Source organism: Chiloscyllium plagiosum, chromosome 2 (assembly GCF_004010195.1).
Source record: "Chiloscyllium plagiosum isolate BGI_BamShark_2017 chromosome 2, ASM401019v2, whole genome shotgun sequence".
In the NCBI taxonomy this organism is placed as follows: Eukaryota; Metazoa; Chordata; class Chondrichthyes; order Orectolobiformes; family Hemiscylliidae; genus Chiloscyllium; species Chiloscyllium plagiosum.
This window is the reverse complement of record NC_057711.1, coordinates 90269080-90284001: the sequence shown is the minus strand read 5'-3', so window position 1 is coordinate 90284001 and position 14922 is coordinate 90269080. Positions and strand designations below refer to the sequence as shown.

General features: G+C 41.2%; 1 protein-coding gene across 6 annotated transcripts in view; it reads left to right on the top strand.

Annotated features, from left to right (window-relative positions):
- Positions 1-6: 6 nt before the first annotated feature.
- LOC122561800 (guanine nucleotide-binding protein G(I)/G(S)/G(O) subunit gamma-7) overlaps positions 7-14922 on the top strand; it is a 313573-nt gene continuing 298657 nt past the window's right edge. For all 6 annotated transcript variants that reach the window (XR_006315112.1, XR_006315113.1, XR_006315114.1 and 3 more), the window contains exon 1: positions 7-291. The gene's annotated coding sequence lies outside the window, so the exon portion shown is untranslated. The remainder of the gene's footprint in view (positions 292-14922) is intronic.

Below are 14922 nucleotides of genomic sequence, written 5' to 3'. Positions count from 1 at the left end.
CTCTGCATCCCTCTATTCTTGAATCTCTCTCTCTCTCCTCCTGCACCTCTCTGTTCTTGAATCTCTCTCTCCCCTGCTGACGTCTATCCAGTTGCCTCTCCCCCTCCGCCGTTCTCAGTTATTTTTTTCGGCCGGTTTTCTCTCTGTTCCCAACGCCGGTCTCCCGGTGTCAGTCCATTTGACTTGCTCGGCTCTTCCAGGCGGTGCCGAGCCACCTCTCTCCTTGCCCTTTGACGTTGTTTAGGCTCCGCCGCTGAGCTCCTGCTGCAGGGCCGCCGCCTCCGCCGCCAGGTAAGAGCCGGGTTCGGGCTCGGAATCGCCACCTTCCCCGCGCCGGCAATAACCGGGGGCCGGGGATTGGGGCCGGGGGCCGCCAGGCCCATCTGGGCTGCAGTTCAAATCAAAGCCGGGAATAGGCCTTCAGCTGGGATCCCGTTATCCAGAACAGGTCAGGGATGTCTTCCAGGAGTGAGTGAGTGAGTGAAAAGGGGAGGAGAGAAAGAAAGAGACCAGCAGAGATCATGGAAGGATAGAGGACAGAGAGAGAATGAGGTGAAGAAACAGACGAGGGACGTGGTAATGGGAAAATTGAAGATTTCAATGGAAGAATTGAGAATAAGGAATAAATTAAGGAAGAAACAAACAGGCAAAGGGATCGAGAAATAGCAGAAAGTAAAGAAAAACGTACCGCAACGGGGAAGTTAGAGACAAAACTCAAAGAGATAACTGAAAAACTGTAATTCAATAGAATGGATGGGAAGGGGAGTAAATAAGACATCAAAAAGAAACAGGAAACAAAAGAAACATATAACATGACAGATGTGTAAACAAAACAGAACGAGGCAATCAGGGAAAAGGAAAACATAGAGGTGGACGAACAGAAACAGAGAAGTAGAAACAAATAACGAGGTGAAGACAAAGTGTGAAAAAATAAAGGCCAAATTTGGTGAGAAATGAAGACAGCAAGATATGGTCAATAAATAGTGATCTTGATGGAGACAAATTAATAAGAAGAGGATAACACAGTTGAGTGAATTTCAGGGAAGCAGAATGCCCACAATAGGAGTCACAGAAAGATAGACAGGGTAATGAAATTAAGAGAAGAATGGTGGATGGTGATCACCTAAGGACAAAATTCAAAATGAAAGCTGTAAAACAAAACAAAAATGCAAAGAAGAAATGAACTTGAGAAAAAAAAGAAAATTTGGAAGAGTGAGACACAGACACAAGTGTAAGAAGATGTGGAAAGAGGGAAATATAGGATATCTGGAAGATGTGAAGAAGTACAGACAAGTAAGAAGCAGACTGAGAGGGTAGGTGCATAGTAGGAGAGCTAGACAGAAATTAGGAAAGGAGGAGTGCATTTAAGTCGTCATTGGACAGGCATATGGATGTACATGGAATAGTGTAGGTGGGATGGGCTTCAGATTAGTATGACAGGGCGGCACAACATCAAGGGCTGAAGGGCCTGTACTGCGCTGTAATGTTCTATGTTAATGAATATCAAAGAAATAGGGGATGGATGAATGAATATAAGAAAGAGGGATTAGATTAGTGAAGGAATTTGGAAAATAAAACCAACTTGCATGTGGAGAGAAAGGACTTGAGACAATTGGAGATAAACATAGATATATGGTAGAGAGAGACAGGGAGCATAAAAAGAGAAAAACACAAAGTGGATGTCGATGGGAGGTTGGGGGAGAAAAAGAGAAAGGGACAGGCAAACACAGTATGCTATGTATTAAGTACATACTGGTTCAGTCACAAGGGATACATTTGATAAAGTCAGTCTTTTGTAGATTCCCTACAGCATGGAAGCAGGCCATTTGTCCCATCGAGTCAACAACAACCCTCCGAAGAGTATCCCACCCGGAACCATCCCCCTACCCTATCCCTGTAACCTTGCATTTCCCATGGCCAATTCATGTAGGAGAAAGTAAGGACTGCAGATGCTGGAGATGAGAGTAGAGAGTGTGGTGCTAGAAAAGCACAGCTGGTCAGGCAGCATCCGGCCTGACTGGCTGTAATTCACTTAGCCTACACACCCCTGGACATTATGAGCAATTTGGCATGGCCTATCCACCTAACCTACACATTTTTCAATTGTGGGAGGAAACCGGAGTACCTGGAGGAATCCCACACAGACAGTTGTCCAAGGTTGGAATCGAACCTGAATCACTGGCACTGTGAGGCACTGAGCTACCCTGTTGCCATATGCTGATTTAGGCTTTTTTTTATTTATAAGGAAATTTGAGGTTATATGAGGACGTTGGCAGATATTAAAGGGGAGTTAAGGCCAGAATCAGATCAGCCATGATGGTACTGAGAGGTGAAGCAGGATTCAGAAACCAGATGGACTACTTTTTTTTAATGTTCATTTTCTGTGGAGAGTATGGAAACAGGAGGGTATGTATTAAGCTAGGTGGCTAGGGTAAGCTAGGATCTTTAGAGATAAACAGTTTGGAGAAATTGCTTGCATGAGAAGATGCTGTGGGGATGACAAAAGTGTGGATTAGGATCTTGCAGAGGGAATAATTCCTTTCAAATGCTGAGAGCCAAGTGAATGTGCATGTTTGATTGTGTTATTTACTGGAGGTAACACAAGTGGTGGAGGATAATCCAATGAATGTGGAGATTGAAGGATAAAAGATATTGAAATATGGATAAAATGACAAAGATTGAAATAGAAATGTAGTTCACTCAGTTTTGCATTTGGTGATATTTCTTTGTTAATTTATTGATTCTTTTCACACTAACAGTTTTTACTTTAAAGATATTTCTATATTTACATATTTGTAAGATGGTTCTAAATTAATCTCTACAGAATAATAAACTGATGATAAAGAGGTGAAAGGAACATTTAAATTTTTTAAAGCTTGAGTAGATTTTGTTGTGACCAGAAATATGAAAGAGAAAATTGAGAAATATGCTGTTCATAACCAGCAGATCGCTGAAATCATTTTGTAGCCAGTGAAGTACTTTTGAAGTGCAATCACTGTCGTAAAGAAGGAAATAAACCATTTGTACATGGCAAGCTCCCACAAATAATTGTCCAGGAAATAGGGCTAACTACCCTGCACGTTTACGCTGAAGGATCTTTTATATCCACCTGAGAGTACAGATGTGACAGATTTCACCAAGAGATTTAAGAATAGCTTTTCCCCTGCTGTTATCAGACTTACAAATAGATTTCTCATATATTAGTGTTGAACTTTCTCAGCACATACTCGGTAGCTATAACATTATATTCTACGTTCTGTTCTAAAGCCGTGATGTACTTATGTAAGGTATTGATTTGTCTGGTTAGCACGGAAAACAATATTTTACACTGTATCTTGGCACATGTGATACTTATAAATCAAACCAAATCAAAGATGTAACCTCAGTTTGACATCATATCCAAAAACCAAATCTCTCTCAGTGCAGCACTGCCTCAGTTTTTTCTTAATTCATGCTTGGCATTTGGGTATCATGGGCTGGCCAGCACTTATTGCCAGTCCTTGATTGCTCTTGAGAAGGTGATGGTGAGCTGCCTTCTTGAATTGATGCAATCCACCTGCTGTGGGTCTACTCACAACACCATTAGGGAGGGAATTACTTGTTGCTGTGTTCCTAGCCTCTGACCTGCTCTTGTAGCCACTTTTTTTTTTGCTTTTGGTGTACAGATCTTTATTCAATTTCCACCCCAAGAAGAAAGGAAAGACCCAAGTAGTCAGTGACAAGCAGTGCCGTTCACATCAAAGGGCACTGCTGTGTGATCAAGCACTGAAGGGGAGAGCAGGGATTAAATCAAAATAGAGTTGGAGAGGGAAATAATACAGGGCAAAAGTGAGGACTGCAGATGCTGGAGATCAGAGTCAAGGTTAGAATGGTGCTGGAAAAGCACAGCAGGTCAGGCAGCATCCGAGGAGCAGGAAAATCGGCGTTTCGGGCAAAAGCCTTTCATCAAGAATCCTGATGAAGGGCTTTTGCCTGAAATGTCAATTTTCCTGCTCCTCGGATGCTGCCTGATCTGCTGTGCTTTTCTAGCACCACTCTAATCTAGGGGGAAATAATACAATCCACTCGCTGCGGTGCCCATCTCTCCCTGAACAGCTCAAGGGTGTTTGTGGACACCGCGTGCTCCCTCTCTAGAGAGACCCGGGCTCTAACATAACTGCAGAAGAGGGGCAGGCTGTTGTCCCTAACGACCCCCTCCACGGCCCGCTACCTCGACCTGTTTATGGCCAATTCCTGAAGAAGGGCTTATGCCCGAAACGTCGATTCTCCTGTTCCCTGGATGCTGCCTGACCTGCTGCGCTTTTCCAGCAACACATTTTCAGCTCTGATCTCCAGCATCTGCAGTCCTCACTTTCTCCTTATGGCCAGTTTGGCCAGGCACAAGAGCAGACCCACGAGGAGGTCTTCAGACCTGCCCTCCCCCCTCTGCACCAGATGCCCGAAGATCAGGAGCATGGGAAGCCACTTTTTCTTTAATGTGATGAGTCCATTTGAGTTTCTGGTCAATGGTAACCCCCAAAATCTTGATAGTGGGAGATTCAGTGATGGTAACACCATTGAATATCAAGGGACGGTGGTTAGATTGGTTTTATTGGTGATGGTCATAGCCTGGCAATTGTGTGGCGTGAATGTTACTAGTACAAGCTTGGATACTGTCCAGATCCTATTTCATTTGAACATGGACTGCTTCAGTATCTTAGAAGTTGTGAATGGTGCTGAACATTATACAATCATCAGCAAATATCCCAACATCTGACTGTTAAATAGAGGGAATGTCTTTATGAAACAGCTGAAGATTGTTGGGCATAGGACACTACACTGAGGAACTCCTGCAGAGATGTCCTGGAGCTGAGATGATTGACCTCCAGCAACCATGACTATATGACAGGTGTGACTCCAACTAGCAGAGTCACCCCAGTACCCATTGATTCCAGTTTTGCTAGGGCTCCTTGATGCCACACTCAGTTGAATGCAGCCTTGATGTCAAAGGCTGTCATTCTCACCTGACTTCTGGAATTTAGCTCTTTTCTTCATGTGTGAACCAAAGCAGAAATGAGGTCAGGAGGTGAGTGTCTCTAGTGGAACCCAGCAGGTTATTCTGAGCAAGTGCAGCTGGATAGCGCTGTTGATGACTCCCTCCATCAATTTACTAATGAAGAAGAGTAGAGTGATGGGGAGGTATTTGGCTGCATTGGATTTGTCCTGATTTTTATGTCCAGCAGAATCGCCAAGCAGAGACTGATAGCCAAGTTCCATACCTATGAAGGTAGCCTCAACCATGATCTTGGGATCATGTTGTATTGCATGTGACCCCACCACACTGTTCCATATCGTAAAAACTGCTTTACTGTCCTGTTTTTAAACTTCTATACTGTTGTTTTGACACCATCATTTTGATAAATTGTTATGATCTGTCTAGCTTCATTAATTTATCCAGTTTTGAATTACTTTGCTTAGATGCTTGGCTTGCGACTCTTAGACCTACCATGTTATTTCCAGTCATTTAATTTGTCTCCAGTACCATCTTATTTTTAATTTTTTTGTAACTCTCTCTCTACCTCATTTAATTAGATTATAGGTCATCCTTTCCCTGGGTATTCAGCTGTTGACACTTTACTGACCGTCTAACACTCTTGGACACCTGCAGAGCTTATTCTGACACTCCACGCACAGCACTTGTATGATCTTTTGCTTTATCTGCCTATAAACCCTGTGCCTGTTTGCTCTTCTCTCTCACTGAACCTGTTGAAGGGGCTGTGCTCTGAAAGCTTGTGATTTCAAGTAAACCTGTTAGACTATAACCTGGTGTCATGTGACTTCTGATTTTATATATGAGACATATCTGGGAATTTTCCAAATTGTTGGCTGGATGTTGGTCTTGTAACTGTATTGACAACGTTCTTGGAGAGTGGCAAGCTCTGGAGTGCAAGCCTTCAACACTGGTGATGGAATGTTGTCAGGGTCTATACCCTTTGTAATATATAGTGCCTCCAATCGTTTCTTGATATGATGTGGAGTGAATCAAGTTTGCTGAAGACTGGTGTCAGTAATGCAGGGGCTATTGGATGTGGCCCAGGTGGATCATCCACTTGGCACTTCTGGCTGAAGATTGCTGTGAATGGTTCAGCCTCCTCTTTTGCGCTTCTGTGTTGGACTTCTCAATCATTGAGGATGGGGCTCCTCCTTCAGTGAGTTGTTTAATTGTCCACCACCATTCAGGACTGTAGGGCTTACGTCTGATCTGTTGGTTGTGGACTTGCTTAACTCTGGCTTTCACTTGCTGCTTCTGTTGTTTGGCATGCATGTTTGGTAGCTTCACCAGGTTAACATCTCATTTTAGGGTATGTCTGGTGCTGCTCCTGGTATGCCCTCATGCACACTTGAACTAGGGTTGATTCTCTGGCTTGGGGGTAATGTTTGAGTGAGGGATATGTTAGGCCATAGAGTTGCAGAATGTGCTGGAGTACAATTCTGCTTTTGATGGCCCACTGTACCTCATGAATGCCCCAGTTTTGTGTTGCCAGGTTTACTTGAAGTCTGTCCCATTTAGCACAACATGATGGAAGTTGTTCGCAGGACTTCTTTTCCACAAGGATTGTGCAGTGGTCACTCTTACCAGTACTGTCATGGACAGCTGAAACTGCAGCTGACAAATTGGTAAGGATGAGGTTCAGATTTTTCGCTCTTGTTATTTGCTTCCCCACCTGCTGCAAAATAGTCTAGCAGCTATGTTCTTTCAGACCTGACCAGCTTGATCAGAAGTGCTGCCAAGTCACTTTTGGAGTGAACATTGAAATTCCCCATCCAGACTACATTTTGCATCCTTGCCACACTCAGCAGCATCCTCCGAATGTTCAATGTGGAGAGTACCTATTCATCAGCAGAGAGTGCACGGTATGTGATAATCAGCAGAGGTGTTTTTGCACATGCTTAACTTGAAGCTGTGACACTTCATGGGTCTGGAGTCAATGTTGAGGAGTCCCAGGGCAACTCCCTCCTGACTGGATACCACTGTGCCTCAACCTCTGCCAGGACTGTCCTGATGATGGGAAAGACGTATACAGGGATGGTGATAGTAGTGTCTAGGACATTGTTGCGCTCATGGAATCATACTTCACAGACAATGTCAGGCTGTTGCTTGACTCGTCTATAAGACAGCTGTCCCAAATTTGACACTTGATCCCAGATGTTAGTAAAGAGGAATTTGCAGGGTCAACAGGGCTGTTTCTGCCATTGTCTTTTCCGGTGTCTAGGCCAATGCCAGGTGGTCTGTCTGGTTTCATTTCTTTGAGAGTTCATAGTGATTGATACACTAAGTAACTTCCTATTTCAGAGAGCAGTTGAGAGCCAGCCACATTGCTGTTCATCTGGAGTCTCAAGTCCGTGAATGACATTTTCTGATACTTGATAATTTCATGGTTTGTGAAGGTTTGTAGCTCAGGTTGAGGTTTAGGGTGTAGGTTTGCTTGCTGAGCTATAGGTTTGATATCCAGACGTTTCATTACCTGGCTAGGTAATATCATCAGTGGCGAACTCCAAGTGACCTCCATTTGGAGGTCGCCACTGATGATGTTACCTAGCCAGGTAATGAAACGTCTGGATATCAAACCTACACCCTAATAATTTCATGATCATTAATAAATTTTTAGTTCCTGATATTTTTTATTGAATTCAAATTACACCATCTGTCTTGGTGGGATTCAAACACGAATCTCCAGAATATTCGTGAAGATTTTGGATGAATAGTCTAAAGAAAATACCAATAGGCCATCATCTCCACCATTTCTGTGCTCAAGACCTGAGGTGGGACATAAACCATTCGATTCTGAGGCAAGATTGCTACTGACTGAGCTGATGCTTTGGAAATTCTAAGCTGGATTTTTGTCAGTTCTCTTTAACTCATTAAACTCAAGATGAAGTAATCTGTATCTGTGCTGAGCACCTTCGATCTGTACGCAGTCAGGTTCCGGACCTTCCCGTGGCTTGCCACTTCAACACAATCCTGCTCCCATGTTCACATGTCTGTCCTTGGCCTGCTGCAATGTTCCAGTGAAGCTCAATGCAAACTGGAGGAACAGCATCTCATCTTCGACTAGGCACGTTACAGCCTGACGGTCTCAACATTGAATGCAACAACTTCAGATGATTATCCCATCGCGACCCCTCTGTTTTCATTCTGCTCCGTAATTTTATTTCATTTATTTTATTTATCTTTTTTAAATATTTTTTTCACTATTCTGTACCTCTTATTTCTTGATTGTCTGTCTCTCTTTCTCTCGTTTCCCCACTCTCTCATCACCTTTTTCCTCTCCTCTTTCCCCTTTGCTACCCTTCTCCCTTGTTTTCCATTTTGTCTTTTCTCTCCTTACAGATGCTGCCAGACCTGCTGAGATTTTCCAGCATTTTCTCTTTTGGTGATCTGTATTATTCATTTATTGGGGATTTAAGTTCACAGAAGTGGCAAGTAATACAGACAAGGTATCTAAAGGTATACAAAATCCTCTGACTAATTTTCTTGCACTAGAAATGCATTTTAATCATAAAATATCAAGGTCTGCTATTTTGAGATATTATGTGTTGTATCCCAAACTAACTAGGATTTAAACATACTGTAAAATGCATAGTTTATAATACAACATCAGAAAATGTCAAATCTAATCAGTAGGACTGGCAGCATCTGTGGCTACAGAAACAGAGTTAAGTTTACAGATTGGTGGTCATTTATCAAAAATCGATCATGCTGAGATGTTTATGTCAAATCGCTCCAAAGAGGCTACCAAATCTCCTGAACTCTTCCAGCCTTTTCTGCTTTTATTTCAGACTTCCAGATCTGCTGAAATTTGCTTGTGCATTAGTTATTTTTTATAATATGTCCATTGTATTCATATTGGAAAGAAAGTAGCTTGAAATGCTATTTCATGTTTACCATAAAACTTTATAACTGGAGGGTTTATTAATATTCTATTTTTAGCAACTAGGGAATGATTGGTTTGAAATTAGACCAGACCGGATTCCACCAGAGCATGGAATTAAACATATCGTGTGCATCTTAGTTAGCTGGCAATACCATTTTGGAATCTGCCGCACTATTTTAGCAAATGAAATGATCTATGATATCCTAACAAGAAGTGCTAAGAGTATTATATTACAATGAATGTTCATAGGATAATAGAATGGTTATAGCATGGAAGGAGGCCATTCGATCCATTATTTTTGTGCCAGCATTCTGCAAGAACATTTCAGTTCAACCCATCTATTTGCACTTTCCCCATAATAATGTTGAAGTCATTGAAAAAAGTATATTAAAGCGGTATAGCCAAGTCTGTTCTCTTCTGTTCGCTCAATGGCATCATATTAGCACAGTTTTCTGATCCTGATACCTGACAAAACATACCAATGACTCCCTCTCCAAATAGACCATTGCATTTTATGTGGATTGTGCAGTACAACAAAACTCATTCAGATAAGTTATTTGTTAAGAATAGAAATGTTCATAGTACACTTCCAATTTTCTGAGCACTTAATTTTAAATATAAATTATTATTTTTACCAGCCTTACATTTGTTCAGAATTGGATCGCATGTGGTTAATGAAAACTGTTTTACTTGTGTTACAAGGCTAGCCAAATCAGGACTTAATTGAGGGGATGCTCCAAGGAGATGCTGTGAACTGCTATCTATGGAGTTCTTTGTCAAAAATTGTAATTTCTTACTATAAATAAATCAAGCTCAGTTTTGTGAACTGGTCACATTGGAGAAGGATGGCCAACAGATTTAAGGTCTTTTGCAGACTTTCTACAACTAGTGTATTGATATATATTGATGTGTCCTTTTTGAGTGCAGATGGCTTCCTTCTATTTCTGCTGAAATTACCATTGTCAATTAGCGATTATAGTTTGTGGAATTTTTATTAATAAATAATTAGATTTAAAACTCTTATTCCAGGCATGAGAATTAGTCATGTTTTTTTTTGAAGTACACAATTTAATGAACCAGTTTTCTGGAAACACATTATGTAATAAATATCTTTCCAATGGCTTCACATTTTGGTATGCTTTGTTCATATTAGTTCACATGTAAGTGAGGGAATGTAGTGGTCTGAAGCCAGGCTTTCAGTGGTGTCTTTAACTGGCTACTGTGTATGTTGGATTGACTCATCTCTGATCAAAATAATAATTAAACAGTTACATATGATATGACTAATTCTAAATATTCTTTTGTATTCTCTATGACTATTTTTTGCTTGATCAATCTGTGCCATATGTAAACTTTATCCAATCCAAAATGAGACTGTGCACATCACGCGCATAAAAACACCCTTGGTGGGAAGGATTGAGGAAAACCCAAAGGCATTCTACACTTACGTGAGGAATAAGAGGAATGATCAGAGAGAGGGTAGGGCTGATCAGGAATAGTGGAGGGAATTTGCGCCTGCAGTCTGAAGAGGTAGAGGAGGCTTTGAATGAGTTTTTTTGCTTCAGTATTCATGAGAGAGAGGGACCTTGTTGATGGTGAGAATACCATGGACCGGATTAATATTAAGAAAGTGGATGTGCTTTCTGGGAAGCATCAAGATAGATAGAGTCCCCAGGGCCAGACCAGATATACCTAAAGTTTCTACAGGAAGCGAGGAATGAGATTGCTGAGCCTCTAGTAATGATCTTTGCATTTTCCCTCTCCACTGGAGTAGTACCGGATGATTGGAAGGAGGAGCATGTTGTTCCTCTTGTTCAAGAAAGGGAATAGGGAAATCCCTGGGAATTACAGACCAGTCAGTCTTATGTCTGTGGTAAGCAAGGTACTGGAAAGGATTCTGAGAGAAAGTGTTTGTGTGTATTTGTGAAAACATAGTTTGATTAAAGATACTCAGTATGACTTTGTGAGGGGCAGGTCATGCCTCACAAGCCTTATTGAGTTCTTTGTGGATGTGACAAGACAAGCTGATGAATGTCGAGCAGTGGATGTGGTGTATATGGGTTTTAGTAAGGCATTTGAGAAGGTTGGCCACAGTAGGCTCATTCAGAAAGTTAGGAGATATGGGATATAGGGAAATGTGGCTGTCTTGGTACTGAATTGGCTGGCCAAAAGAAGTACACCAGTCGTAATGGATGGAAAGTATTCGGCCTGGAGGTTGGCGACCTGTGGTGTCCCGCAGGAATCTGTTCTTGGACCTCTGCTTTTTGTAGTTTTTATAAATGACTTGGATGAAGAAGCAGAAGAGTGAGCTACGAAGTTTGCTGATGACAAAGATTGGTGGTGTTGTACATAGTGTCGAGGGCTGTTGTAAGCTACAACAAGGCATTGACAGGATGCAATGTTTCAATATTGCAAAAGCAGCACTTTAATAAGCTCATAATTCTTAATGTCAAGTAGATATATCTCTATTTCCACAGGAAATACTTTATGCTTGCAGGAAGTTCATAAAGTATACAACTGAGGTCTCTCACTTCATTAACTTACTCATGGAAAATTAGATAATGTACTGCAATGAAAAGACCGGAATAAACACAGCGCACATGTAATGTATTATTATATTTTCAGGAAAAGCTTTGCTCTTTTAGTCTTAAATTCTAACTGCCATTTAGGAATAGTCCATAGCACAATTGCTCAAAGTTTGACCAGGAAACCTGGAAAATTGAAAAGTACCTTTAAGTCCTAAGTAGAATTTCAACCATATCTAAGTCTTAAGTCATTTAATTCCACATTTGTAAAATTCTCACTGTTGACCCCACTTAGAGGAAACTGACAGAGTATCAAATAAACATTTCCTCCAACCCTTACCTTTAAAACAATCAGAACAATCTTCCTTTTAACTCTTTACAGTTCAGATAGTAGCAACACTGCAATACAAATAGCTGTAACATGCAAATATGCTAGATTTCTCATTTATGTACTGGCAAATGTCTTTGCTGCTGCAGTGCAAAGTCAGTTAATGTATTGGCATTGGATGCAATACCATGAACTGCATGCTGTATAAGAATGCTGTTAGAATCACAGATTAATTACAGTCCATTGCGGCAACTCTCCAAATGAATATTTTCCCTTGTGCCATTTGCCTGCCATGTTCCTGTAACCCTACAAAGAATGTTCCTTTTCAAATAACCATTTAATTCCCTTTTGGAATGCCTTGATTAAACTTGTCTCCAGCACAATCTCAGGAAATGAATGTCAGATCCTAATCACTTGCTGTGAAAATGTTTCTTCTTATGTCACTTCTGCTTTTAATAATTACTTTAAGTCTATACCCTCTCACTTTCCATCCTTTCATGAGTGGGGACATTATCAACCTGTACTCCATTTAGACCTCTCATGAACATTGAGCATAGGAATGGCCCTTTGGCCCATGCTGCTGTGCCAAACATGATGCCCACTTAAACTGATCCCTTCTGCATGCCTTTGGTTCGTATCTCACCATTCCTTGTGTATTCACGTGCTTAACTAAAGGCCCTTCAAATGCTCCTAATTGTACCTGCCTCCACCACCATCCTGGCAGCGGTTTCCAGATGTTACCACTCTCTGTGTAAACAATTTGCCCCTCACTGCTCCTTTCAACTTTGCCCCCTCAACTTAAATGCATGCTCCCTGGTATGAGATGTTTCAACTCTGGGAAAAAGATTCTGACTGTCAATCCTATCTATGCATCTCATTTTGATAGACTTCTATCAAATTTCCCCTCAGCCTCCATTGCTCAACAGAAGACAACCCAAGTTTTTATAACCTTTCCTTATACGTCATACCCTCTAATCCAGGCAGCATCCTGATAAACCTCTTCTGCACCCTCTCTGAAGCCTCCACATCCTTCCTGTAATATTGCGACCAGAAATGAATGCAATACTCTAAGTGTGGCCTAACCAAAGTCTTATAAAGTTGGAACAGGGTATGCTGTCTTTTGTACTCAGTTTCCCAACTAATAAAGGCAAGCATGCAATATACCTTCTTTACCACCCTATCTACTTGAGTGGCCAGTTTCAGGGAGCAATGGACATGAACCCCAAGATCCTTCTGTAAATTAATGATGTTCAGGGTCCTACCACTAACCTTTCCTTTCCATTTGATCTCCCAAGCGCAGCACCTCACACTTACCTGAATTAAACTCCATCTGCCATTTCTCTGCCCATATCTGCAACTGATCTATATCCTGCTGTATACTTTGACAACCTTCTGCAGTATCCACAACTCCACTGATCTTTGTACCATTTGCAAACTTACTAACCCACCAGTAATGATCAGCAAGGCCAACAGGATACATGTAGAATCCGACGTTGGAGTAACTTAAAGTTACTTCTTGTTGATTCCTACCACGGACATCAAAATTATGTTGTCCTTCTCTGAGTGACAACAGGACATGCATAGACGAAGATACAGTGGAGATACTTGGACCACTATAAAACACAATTAGTTTATTAAGTACTAAAATAACATACACTTCTAAATACTAGAGATATCTTAATCTCTGTCTTTCATTACTCTGATTTCTGTTATTACCTGTGAGAGTTTGCAGCTGGCCAAGCTGATGTCTTCACGATGCCTTCTGACAAAGGGTACTTCTTGCAATGTTAAACTTCAAAGTAATGCTGAACAAAAAGATGTCTTCATGGCCTTTATACTCCAGTCTCTGTGCCAAATAAATGTCTTATTTGGAATTATCCGTGCACATGACCAATCCCGAATATATTGGTCAAATGTATGCCTTATTTGGACTTATCCATGCATATAAGCAATCCCAAGTATTTTGTCCAAATATATGCCCAACTTGGTACATCCTGCAGTTACTGATTTTCTGCAGTTTTAACTCTTAGCAGACCTGACTGACTCCATCTAATTTCATTCACATAAAAGCCCATTGTTAAGTCTGTTATCAGTTCCTGTTGTCTTCAGCCTTATCCAATATGGTGGTGAGCTACCTTGAACCACTGCAGTTCACGTGGTATAGGTAGACCCACAATGCATTTAGGAAGGGAATTACAGGATTTTGACTCAACAACACTGAAGGAGTGGCAATAATTGTCTTGCAGGGGAGTTTGGAGGTGTCATCTGTTGCTCTTGTCCTTCTGGATGAAAATTGTCATGAGTTAGGAAGGTGCTGTCTAAGCTTTGGTGAATTTCTGCAGTGCATCTTGTAGATGGTATACACTGCTGCTACTGAGCATCAGTGCTGGAGTAAGTGGATGGTGCCAAACAAGTGGGCTGCTTTGTCCTAGATGGTGATGAGCTTCTTGAGTGTTGTTCGAGCTGCAGTCATCTAGTCAAGTTGAAGAATATGCCATCATGTACTTTGCACTTTGTAGACGGTAGGCAGGTTTTGGTAAGTACGATGGTGAGTTATTCACTGCAGAATTCCTAGCCCCTGATCTGCTTTTGTAGCCACTGTATTCACGTGCCTAGTACAGTTCATTTTCTGGCCACGGGACAAAATATATCTGACAACAGCTTCCAAATGATGCCCATTTTTTTGTATTTTAAAATCTGACCAAGAAGAATCATTTACCCTGTGATGTGTCAGATACAAATAAAACACAACATAAATTTCTGAGCTGTAGTTCTCCATCTCCTAATAAGTCTTTCTTTTGTTGTCACTCCTTCAAGAACAACCACTCCCTTCAAACTAAAAACAGAATCTATCTTATCAGAATTAAAAGATTTCAACCAGACAAACCCTGCTTGTGATGACCTGAAAGTTAATGCCTCACCACTTGGGAAGCATCAACAGGACTGTGAATCATAAGAGCTTTCCAAGAAACTGTGCTGACACTGTCATGCCAATGGAAAACAATGGTGTTATTTTTACACAAGATTTCATTGGAATTTCTTCCAGAACTAAATTGATAAGGAACATGGTATTGGTTTTTGACTTGTACAAAAGGTGACATTGATTCTGTGCTGAAAACCTTGCATAACTCAATGTATTTGTTTCAACCAATCT